The sequence below is a fragment of the Anolis carolinensis genome, chromosome 1 (assembly GCF_035594765.1).
Source record: "Anolis carolinensis isolate JA03-04 chromosome 1, rAnoCar3.1.pri, whole genome shotgun sequence".
Taxonomy (NCBI): domain Eukaryota; kingdom Metazoa; phylum Chordata; class Lepidosauria; order Squamata; family Dactyloidae; genus Anolis; species Anolis carolinensis.
The window spans coordinates 235,570,291-235,582,929 of NC_085841.1; the positions used below are offsets into that span (position 1 = coordinate 235,570,291).

Sequence of the window (12,639 nt, forward strand, 5' to 3'; positions counted from 1 at the left end):
CTGGAAAACATGTTTAATCAGAATTCCAATATGCTTTAGGGAATCACTGGAAGAAGGGACTTCTCTACGAATTTCTAGGTCTTCCAACATGAGTTTATGTCAACTTTCATTCCGCAAGAACCACGGGTTTGGAGCCCAGTATGTCAAGCTTCCCACAAGACCAAATGAGACACAGATGGGTTGAAGGAAAAATCAATGGCTTGAGAGAATGTCAGCAGAGACAGCACTCCAAAGAACTGACATACACAATAGCAAACATACATTTTATTTATATCATTTTGACAGCTATTCAAGACTGCTATGCTGGTTCCTGATTGGTTAAAAGAGTGTCCCTCTAGGATTCTCTCTGTGGTTGATCCAGGGCTCCATTTGGCATTATTTTTAGTTGGTCACCACCAACTAAACTTTACTTAGTCATAATTGAACCTGTTTTGACTCACCGTGAATGAAGAAGATCAGAAGGAAGACACAAAGACATGCCAAGAAACTCATTTCTGGTTGAAGCAGCAAATAACAGTTAGCGAGGAAGCAGTCGTGGTAAGTGGGACTACCTTCTGGCTAAGGTGGCCCATGGAGACCAATGAAGATGGCAGCTGTATTTGAAGGGAAAAAGTTCTTTGATGTTGATGGAGATAAGTTAATAAAAGCCATGTGTTTCGGTCAGCTTTAGCTTCCTCATTTGATTTCTCTACACTAATCCCATCAAAGTCAACAATCCATATTCACTTCGGAATCTATAATCTTGTTTCATGTAACAGGTAGATATGCATATTTGGTTAATATTTGCAAAGCAAAAAATTCTGTTCCCATTAACCATCTGGACAACACAAAGAAGTGCTGGGAATTTCAGTTGAGCCACATCTGTAGTTCCTTTTGTGTAAATGAAGGAGATGGTCCCCATCAGTCTTCTCACTTTTCCTTATCTGATTTTTCACATAAGTACACATCCCATCAGAGTCAATATCCCATTCAAATATGTATATTTGCATTTTGGTTAATATTTGCAAAATAAAACTTTACCATCCAAATGGACAATGATGAGGAAAGCCATATGTTGCATTTAAACATAATCTAGAAGGCCATATCAACCAGACCCTTGCCAAGCGTTAAAATGTTTACATTAATTGGGAAAAAGGTTTGCAAATGAGTTAGTTGGAAAAAGCAATTCCAACCATACCAAATATGTTCTTAAGATCTTTGGGTAAGAATTCCCCTAGGTTTAGGTCAGTTGCTCAGGCATCTTTGGGACATTTCTAAGAGAAATATTCCGGCAATTTTAACATTCTGTTATTAGGTTGCTCTGATCTCCCTTATAATGACTTTCAATGCAATTTTATAGAATACAATGGAACTATTAATGTCAGAGTACTAAGATGCTTTTGCAATTAAACAATTTGTAATTTGGGTGTATTGTATTCACAAGGATGGATTTGCACTGAAATGAGTTACAATCAGACATGAGAATAAAGCTGCACTACTCACCATATATGAAGGGGGAGGGCAGTAGAATGATACCTGAATCACAAGTTGCCCACTTTTGCCTTGTATGATTTAACCAGGTTTATCTATAATTTGTAAAATTTGTCCAACTTTGTATGCCAGTTGGGAGACTTAGGAATGAATCCTGTGTCTGAAAGTCAGAGCTTTTCCATAGACTATATGCTATCTATTCTCTTCAACAGCAAGGAAAAGATATTCCTCACCTCATGTTTTCTTCCATGTTTGCTTCCTTCTGCTACTAAACAAAAATAGATGACCTACTTCCATTTCCAGCAGTGATACGAACAAAGAGATTTCTATCCATCACGAATCTGTCAATTTCTGTTTCTCATTATTCTCATCCCAAGTATGGTTTCTCCCATGTCTGCCACAGTTGGAAGTTTGAAAAAAAACAGCAAGGAAAGGAAGTAAACAATTCCGTATGAAAATGTGTGTGTTTTGTGTATATTTTCTCCAACACATGCTTTCCCTTAATCTAACACGTCATAAATAAAATAAAATAACATGTCTTTACATATATCTTTCTCTGGGCATTTTTCCCTAACAGCTACAATTTTTCACTGGAGAATGGCATTCTAAACCTCAGACAAGTATACATTTTGAAGGATAATAGTATTCCAGTTAAATATTGGCTCAAAACCACAAAATGGAGTAAATTCAGACTGAAATGTGAACCAAATGAATTTCTCTCCCACCTCTATCTACCATGTATAAATAGTAATAATAATAATAATAATAATAATAATAATAATAGGCTGGACAACATCAAGCATGAACATGTGAAAACTGTGGCCCGCAAAGAATACACTCAAAGGATCAGAAAAATTCTCAAAAGCAAGCTCAATGGAGGCAGCACCATCAAGGCCATAAACACCTGGGCCATACCTGTCATAAAATATACTGCTGACATTATAAATTGGACACAGGCGGAACTGGACAAGTTGGACAGAAAAAACAAGAAAACTCATGACCATTCATCATTCACTGCACCCTCGCAGTGATGTTGACCGGCTATATCTGCCTAGAAGATCAGTTGGCAGAGGACTCTTGCAAGTTAAACAAGCAGTCCAAGAAGAAGAACATGCCCTGGCAGAATATGTAAAGCAAAGTGAAGAACCTGCTCTGATTGAAGTCAAAAATCAGAAACCCCTAAAAGCACAGCAGACAAAAAACCAGTACAAGAAAACTGCACTACAAACTAGAGTTGACAGCTGGCACAACAAAATATTGCATGGAAAGTTCCTTAACAAAATTGAAGGAAAAGCTGATAAGGAGAAGACCTGGGTGTGGCTCACGAATGGGACCCTGAAGAAGGAGACAGAAGGCCTGATCCTTGCAGCCCAGGAGCAAGCCATCAGAACAAATGCAATTAAGGCCAAGATCGAAAAATCAGCTGATGACCCAAAATGCAGACTGTGCAAAGAAACCGATGAAACCATTGATCATATCCTCAGCTGCTGTAAGAAAATTGCACAGACAGACTACAAACAGAGGCACAACTATGTGGCCCAAATGATTCATTGGAACTTATGCCTCAAGTACCACCTCCCAGCAGTAAAGAACTGGTGGGATCACAAACCTGCAAAAGTATTGGAAAATGAACACGCAAAGATACTGTGGGACTTCTGAATCCAGACTGACAAAGTTCTGGAACACAACACACCAGACATCACAGTTGTGGAAAAGAAAAAGGTTTGGATCGTTGATGTTGCCACCCCAGGTGACAGATGCATTGACGAAAAACAACAGGAAAAACTCAGCAGCTATCAGGACCTCAAGACTGAACTTCAAAGACTCTGGCAGAAACCAGTGCAGGTGGTCCCGGTGGTGATTGGCACATTGGGTGCCGTGCCAAAAGATCTCAGCTGGCATTTGGAAATAATAGACATTGACAAAGTTACGATCTGCCAACTGCAAAAGGCCACCCTGCTGGGATCTGCGCGCATCATCTGAAAATACATCACACAGTCCTAGACACTTGAGAAATGTCTGACTTGTGATCTTGTGATACGAAATCCAGCATATCTATCTTGTTTGCTGTGTCATACAATAATAATAATTATTTATTTATAACCCGCCCTCTCTCCATGAAGGTACTCAAGGCAGTATGTTTAATAAATACAGTACCCCAAAATTGCTGGATTACAGCTCCTATCAGCCTGGACAATGGACAGGAATGATTGATATTGTATTCCAAGCCATCTAGAGTACACCACTGATGTTCAACTTACTTAAACAAATCCTCCACCTCTTTCTGAGGGCCCTTAAACACATGACCTAAAACGTGGAAGAAAGCAGGATAAAAGGGGGGGTGGCTAAATGATGTTTCACAGAAATGTGCACTGATTTGGATTAACAACTGAAAAACATGTGTTTAAAAGGTGCGCTTAAACTCCGATTTTGGCAGAAAATTGTGCATATTTGCATGATCATATATACCTGCAGTCAATGAAAACATGTGATTTCATTTGTATACTCTGGTGTGGACTGCTCCAGTGTGCATTGCAATCCAAGTATGATTGCCTTCCAAGTGTAGGATTTTGGCGGTGGGCCACTGCATGTTCTTCTGCAATAAAGACATTGATTTCCAGGTGGAAGGCGGTCCTGGTCAGGGTTGGCTTGACCTGACTTCCCCTTGACACATTTCTCCCTTTTGCCCTCCATTCATGTCTCTTCAAATTCCACATCACTGTTGGTAACAGCTGACCTCCAGTTAGAACGCTCGAGGACCAGGGCTTCCCAGTTCTCAGTGCCTGTGCCACAGTTTTTAAGGTTAGCTTTAAGCCAATCTTTAAATCTTTTTTTTACTGTCCACCAACATTCCATTTTCCATTCTTGAGCTGAGCATATAGTAACTGCTTTGGGAGGTGGTGATCAGGCATTCGGACAATGTGGTCAGTCTAACGAAGTTGATGGTGTAGGATCATCGCTTCAATGCTGGTGGTCTTTGCTTCTTCTAGAATGCAGACATTTGTCTGCCTGTCTTCCCAAGAGATTAGCAGGCTTTTTCATAGGCAATTCTAGTGGAGTTGTTTCACAAGTTGAGTGTGACATCTGTAGATAGTTCACATTTTGAAGGTGTATAACAGGGTTGGGAGGACAATAACTTTATAGACAAGCATCTTGGTATTCCTACCAATGTCCTGATCCTCAAACACTCCCTGCTTCGTTAAAAAAAAATACTGCACTCGCAGAGCTCAGATGGTGTTATATTTCAATGTATTTGGACCTTAGCTTTTGCACTGGCACAGGTCATTTTCTCAGCAGCACAATTGGTGTCTCTCTGCCATATTTGGAAGGCTTTCATTTTCTTATCAATTAACTGTTGGATCTCATTATCATTTTCATCAAACCAGTCTTGATGTTTGTCACTGAAAAGTACAAGAACCAGCAGAGCCACTATTTCCTATACTTTTAATGAAGTAGTTCCTGACAACAAAAATTGCCATTCCTGGCTGAAAATCTATGACTTCTACATTTACAGATACCCTCCTGAACTACTACTGTCTCGGTCAAAGGTTCTCTTCTATCTGCAGCCAGTCGGCTCATCACAAAATATCTGAAACCTCTAGGAACCTCTGATCTGCATGCCTGAAATACTTAGAAGCTCATTTGTTTTCTGCAAATCTGTGATAGAGTTTCAAACCAGATTAACCCCTTTCACAACAGAGTTTTGTTGTTTATAAATGGATTAATGGAAGTATAGACATGGTGACCTAAATCCTGTCGCGGAATTACTAATACTTAATCTGTAGTTACACATTCATAACTGCATGCTATTCACAATTGCTAAGGAGACCCTGGTTGAGAGGAAAATCCTCTCAACCCTCACTTAACAGGAAGTAGTCATTGGGGTCAATGGAAGTTATCCAAAACTTGACTGCAATTGCAAAGCTGCTTTTAGTAAAAAAAAAACCCCCAAAACATATCTATAATAAAAGCAAATATATGAATATATGATGGTATGTAGGCAATGGATTTTCAAGATGGCTTTCACTTCCAGAGAGCCCTGTGACTCCCGCCAACAACAGAGCTGGACAGACTTGGTGTACAAACATCCCCCCCCATGAAAAACAGAAAGAAAACTGCCGGGGTTGGGAATAAGTGACCCTGGACAATGGGAATTATAGTCCACCTACACTCAGAGAGCACTGTGAACCTCACCAATAATGGATCTGGACCAAAATTAGCACACAGACACACACACCCAACCAACAGAAAATACTGGTGAGCCTTAGGGGTGATTGATGGGAGTTGCAGTCCCCCCACACCAACAAAACCCTGTGACCCCCACAGACGATGGATCTGGACCAAATTTGGCACATACACCCATCATGACCAATTTTAAATACTGGGGGGGGGGGGATAGGGGCGATGAAAGAGGATGGTAGGAGTTGCAGTCCACCCACATTCTGTGTACCCCACCAACAATGGATCTGGAGAAAACATGGAACACAACTTTACATACTGGTGGGTTTTGGGGAAAATTGACCCTGGACAATGAGAGTTGTTCACCCGTTTCCAGGTAGCATTGTGAACCCCACCAATGAGGGATCTCGACCAAACTTGGCACACATGCCAAACATGACCACCTTTAAATACTTTCAGGGAACAGTGATAGGTGATAATGGGGGTTGTAGTTTACCCATATCTTTATGCATTTTCTAATGGGACTATTTATAAAATCCAAAAACAAACGATTATTTCTAGTAAATATCACTTCAGAATATCTAACCCAGGTGTCGCCGGGTACCTGAGCTAGTAAAGAAATAAACCTCCAGAACAGTGGAACTCTAGGAGGGTGGACCTGCAAAGCATTGTAATAGCCTGACTCTCGGAAAACTTGCAATATTGAGGGTCGTCATATTAGTAAATTGCCCCTATCTCTGATTGCAGGAATGCAATGGGACAAAGGCTTCATGCAGTAAAGTCCTTGGATTTCCCAAGTTCCTCTCCAAAACAATCACCTAATGGATGCAGCCACCTGCTAAGGGCATATTAACCATGCTTGCAAAGGCAATGCTTGTCATAATCTTGTCTTTACAGCTAAAAAGGGCCTAATAACATGTCTGCCAGAGGAAAAACACATTTCCTTGATTTTACTTCTCCCAGCCTCAAAAGTCTAGCACTTAGGAATCCTAATGTGCTTTCAGAGGCAGTTCAACCATAAGGCAATTTAAGCAGTTGCCTGTGGTGCCATCGTGTGGGGGCGCAGTTGAGGTGCCTCTTGAGGCGCTTCCAAGTGCCCTAAAGGCTAAAGCCAATTTTTTGTTTGCGCGCGCCGCAGCTTCCGGCGAGGCAGCCTCCCGCCGGGTGAAGCAGCTGGAGAGCGGAAGCCTGGGAGAGAAGCCTGGGAGAGAAATCCAGACCACCTCTGATGCTCAGGCAGGAAATACAATTTTTTTGTATGTTTAAATCCCTCTTAAACTCTTTTCTTAAAAAATTAAGTTTTTAATTATGCGTGTTAATGACATACAGATTGTAAGAAAAAACATCAAAAGAGAATCAGATACACATAATACAGATATGCCACTCTTCCCAAAACCCCACCCCTTCCCCCCCACCTGTGAACCACTATCCATGACTTCCAACAGCAGTGTGAAACTAGTGTCTCAAAAAAACCTACCCCTGTCTTGCATCAATAAATTTTCCTCGCGATAACTTAAAATACTATTTTTGTCTTCCTTTCTACATATCCAAATGCACGCCCCCATTTCCTAGCAAAGTCTTCATTGCTTCCTCCCCGATTGCCATTGGACAGCTTGGCCATTTGGAAATGCTCCTCCACTGCTCTCTCTGGAGCTCAGTGTTTCCCATTCTTCTCTGTTGGCAACCAATCCGGAAGATTTTGATACATTTTGTTTGCTGTTATTTTGTCATAATGTTATGGTATGTTGTTTTTCATTTGTTTTCCTATTACGGTTACAGTTTTAAAAAGAGATAACAATGGATGTAACCAATCACAAATGGGGGAGGTGTCCAGGATATAGGAACACATAATACTGCCATTATTGCAAATGAAACAATATTTGTGTTCGACCATGAGACTGGAAATCAGAGTTCAAATCTCCGCTTGGTCATGGAAACTGGGTGACCTTAGACAAGTCACATTCTCTAGGCCTTAGAGGAAGGCAAAGGCAAGCCACCTCTTCATAAACCCCATGATGGTTTTGTCTTACAGGTATCCTAAATCGGAAACAACTTAGGGACCTGCCCTACATCCCATTTCAATGTTTGGTGCTAAATTTGCAAATATAGTAATTCCTACATAACATTACCATGTATGGAACTGCTTTTTCTGTTGATTTGTTGTAAAACATGATGTTTTGGTGCTTAATTTATAAAATCATAATGTAATTTGTTGTTTAATAGACTTTTCTTTAATCCCTCCTTATTATCCAACATTTTCGCTTATCCAACGCTTTTATTTTTCAGTGATTGGTTTGGGGAGGGCGTCAAAATTCTGTTCGCCTACACTTGAAAATTACCTGGGGTCGGCCCTGTGTGCTTTTAACATAGATGCAAGCAGGATAGCATGTGGCATCTGCTATTAGAATCCTACTGCTAAATCCTGCTAAGGAAAACTTAAAATGACATATGCCTCTCTCTCACACATAACTGCCTTTGTTCTCATTTTAGCACACCCAGAATGTAAACATAAAACCTCTCTGTTTCATAATACCTACAAAAGAATTTATTGGTTTTGGATTGTCCAGATAAGCCCAGACTGAAGAGGAAATGTCCCAGTATTTATGAGCGGTGCATGTGTAACAAAATTGGTTTGTTTGTGCTCTATTAAGGCATCAAAGCTCTCTTTCTGTTTTATTGAATGCCACTTTCATCAACAAAAATATGCATTACAGATGGGAATAGATTGGCAAATCTTTGGTCCTAGATTAGTAGTTCTCAACCTTCCTAATGCCGCGACCCCTCATGTTGTGGTGACCCCCCAACCATAATTCTTTTCATTGCTACTTCATAATTGTAATTTTGTTGCTGTTATGAATTGTAATGTAAATATCTGATATGCAGGATGTATTTTCATTCACTGGACCAAATTTGGCACAAATTCCCAATTTGCCCAAATTTGAATACTGGTGGGGTTGAGGGAAAATGATTTTGTCATTTGGGAATTGTAGTTGCTGAGATGTGTAATTCACCTACAATCGAAGAGCATTCTGAGCTCCACCAGCAATGGAACTGAACCAAATTTATTTATTTATTTATTCACAGTACAGTAGAGTCTCACTTATCCAAGCTAAACGGGCCGGCAGAAGCTTGGATAAGCAAATATCTTGGATAATAAGGAGGGATTCAGGAAAAGCCTATTAAACATCAAATTAGGTTATGATATTGACAAATTAAGCACCAAAACATCATGTTATACAACAAATTTGTCAGAAAAAGTAGTTCAATACACAGTAATGTTATGTTGTAATTACTGTATTTACGAATTTAGCACCAAAATATCACGATATAGTGAAAACATTGACTACAAAAATGGCTTGGATAATCCAGGGGCTTGGATAAGAGAGGCTTGGATAAGTGAGACTCTATTGTATTTATATTCTGCCCTTCTCACCCCGAAGGGAACTCAGGGCAGATCACAATGTACATATATATGGCAAACATTCAATGCTATTAGAAAACAACACACAGACAGACACAGAGGCTATTTAACTTCCCAGCTTCTGGCTTTGTGAGGGTATGCTCGATTCCGGCCACAGGAGGAGCTGCTGCTTCATCATCCACTGTGACAATGAGTCCTTTTTGGATGGAGTACTTCCTCATCTGGTGTTGTAAATCAGTTAATTTAGCAGTCCCTAAATTTTCCTACTTGTCAGATGCAACTGTCTTTCGGGTTGCTTAGGTCAACAACGAGCAGGGCTATTTTTTATTTTAATTGTTGGGTGCTCACTCCGACATGGGCTGGCCTCGAACACATGACCTCTTGGACATAGTGATTTATTGCAGTTGGCTACTAACCAACCTGCACCACAGCCCATCCCTAATTTGGCACACAGAACTCCCATGACCAACAGAAAATACTGGAAGGGTTTGGCAGGCAGAGAGATCTTCAGCCTTCTCTGCCAAAAGGGTTCCTATGACCATCAGAAACATGTGTTTTCAGATGGTCTTTGGCAACCCCTCTCACGAACCCCCCCCCCCCCCCGGGATCCCGACCCCCAGTTTGAGAAACGCTGTCCTAGATTGTGCTGAACTGGCTATACTGGGTAGGCCTGTTGGAAATTGCAGTGTAATAGAATCAGAAAGATCCTTCATTTCCCATCCTTGGAATAGACTCCCCCACCAAAAGTGGGATGTGATCTGCAAAAAGACCTATGACAAAGGTTTCCTTGAAACTGGAGATTTTTCCATTTCTTGCTTAGATTTCTGGCTTAACATCTCAATAGTGTTATATGTGTGCATGTACAATGTACAATTTATGCAGTTTTACACCGTATTAACTGTTGTGTCTCAATGTTATGGAATTCTAGGAGTCGTAGTCTGGTTAGGCGCCTGCACTATTTGGCATAGAAAGCTATAAACTTTGTAAAACAACTTCCACAGTTCCATAGCATTGAGGTTGCATCCACACCCAAGAATTAATGCAGTTTGACACCAATTTAACTGCCATGGCTCAATGCCATGCAGACATGGAAGTTGTAGTTTTGCAAGGTCTTTAGCCTTCTCTGCCAAAGTACAGCTCCAAAGATTCCATAGCATTGAGTCATGGCAGTTTAATTGATGTCAAACTGCATTAATTGTGTGTATAGAGTTGAAGAACACAAGGCATGGGCATGAGCCATAAAGAAGTCTCCTGAAAGATGTTGCTGAGCCCTTCTTATGTGGAGAAAAAAGGAAAGGAGAAAGAAAGAAAGGCACCTCTAGACTTTTTAGTTTCAAAGAAATGGAGGGGAAACGCACAAATTTTGATCCCGTTGCTCAGTAAAATGTCAATTCGCTCCTAGCTTAGACTGTTCTGATTACTAATTTTGAATGTTTATTAATTTTAGACATAAATAAGTTGTTTTTGAATTTAAAAGCACTGAGATATGTGCCAGACCCTGTGGCATCAGATAACACAAGGTTTATTAACATCTGATTTTCTTTAAACTATTTAATGCACTAAAATACAAGACTGTGCATGCCTATTTAGCCTAAAGCTGCGATCCGATACCTGGGAACTGGCATCATCGAAATCTATTGGACTTACGTCAGAGTATATCTGTGCCACATTGTAAATCACATCAAACATGTTGGGAAAGGTCTATTCAGATATTTTTTCCTATTGACTTAAGAACCTATATGTTTGTTTTCACAGAATCTCACCCATCCTAGAGTTCTGGCTGTAGATCTGAATAGGCATGAACTAGCATGCAATGGTTGCTGTTCCCATGCTGGTCTACTGTTTGGATTGGATGACTGCAGCGCTTGGACAAAACCATAAAAATATATTCTATACTCTAGAATGTGATATTACATTATATTTTGTAAAGTACTCTGGGAATGATCATAGAGTTGGAAGAGACCTCATGGGCCATCCAGTACAACCTCCTGCCAAGAAGCAGGAAATCGCATTCAAAGCACCCCCAACAGATGGCCATCCAGCCTCTGCTTAATGTGTTTTTAAATGCTGCAAGTGCAGGAATGGGCGAATTGAGGTGCCCCATATGTTTACTGCAGCACCCATCAGCCCCAGCCAGCATAGCCAATGGTGACGAATGCTGAGAGTTGCAGTCCAACATCTGGAGGCCACACTTTGCTCGCCCCTCGGCTGATGTTAAAGTGAGTGGCCCACATACTAGGACTGTCAAACGTGTTCCAAATTTAGCACACGCTATGACTCAGAATACTTGGTGCATGTTAATGATGAGAAAATCCTCAGGGCTTAATTCCCACTAATTAACGAAGTTGCTTTCCAACACTTTAAAGGGGGAATTAGCACATTAGCCCGTTTGGCAGTGAATGCAGGGATTATTAAAAGTAATAAAAAACCCAGGAGTAACACAACACAGAGAAAGGATAACAATTAAAGCGTGCATAGACAAGAAAGCGTGTGGGAACTCTTGTCTGCCTTGTTGGCAAACACACTACAGCCAGACCGGAATTGAATGAATTGTGAAGCAGGGAGCAGCTCAGTGTTGGAAACGTAAACCATAATGCCACAACAGATTCAATGTTATGATTTCCAGGGATGGCTCAAGACATTTTGATACCAGGGGCAAAGAACAAGATAGCTTCTCCCTGCCATTTCCTCATTCCATGTACAGAAGCTGGTTAATTTACCACTGTCAACCCTGGGTGCATCTACACTGTAGAATTAATGAAGTTTGACCCCACTAAACTGCCATGGCCAATGCTATGGCATTCTGAGAGTAGTTTTCATCTTCCTCAGCCAAAGAGTGCTGGTGCCTCACCAAACTACAAATCCCATTATTCCCTAGCATTGAGTCAAGGCAGTTAAGATGCTGTCAGACTGCATTCATTCTACAATGTAGATGCACCCACTGACAATGGGATCGGCTTTTCCACCATACCTGAGGGCAGCAGAATATGAGTGTGTACATGTCTTGGTCAGTTGCAGGGTGCTCACAAACACTTGTCACCCAAAATAGTAGGGAAAACGGAATTCCAGAAAAACAGCTGGGAGCATGCCAACTCTGATCCCTAGCATCTACCAGTTGAAGAGTTTGGTTTACTTTATCTAATGGTAGGACAGGCTCTGATGCATTGTGAGCATTGAAAGACATTAACAGCAGAAAGAAATGTCTCTTCTGTGTGTTCCTACATCATACCCAGTCTTTGCACACTTCAGATACTGACTTTCTAGAGGAGGTGGCCTGTACAGGTAAAGGTAAAGGTTTTCCCCTGACATTAAGTCTGGTCGAGTTGAACTCTGGGGGTTGGTGCTCATCTCCATTTCTAAGCCGATGAGCCGGTGTTGTCTGTAGACACCTCCAAGGTCATGTCGCCGGCATGATTGCATGGAGCGCTGTTACCTTCCCGCCAGAGCGGTACCTATTGATCTACTCACATTTGCATGTTTTCAAACTGCTAGGTTGGCAGAATCTGGGGCTAAGAGCAGAAGCTCACCCTGCTCTCCGGATTCGAACTGCCGACCTTTCGGTCAGCAAA

General features: G+C 41.1%; 1 protein-coding gene across 1 annotated transcript in view; it reads right to left on the reverse strand.

Moving 5' to 3' along the window:
• The window catches only part of LOC100564895 (lectin), a 41,325-nt gene that overhangs the window by 6,835 nt on the left and 21,851 nt on the right, over window positions 1–12,639 (reverse strand). The gene's annotated exons all lie outside the window — the stretch shown is intronic.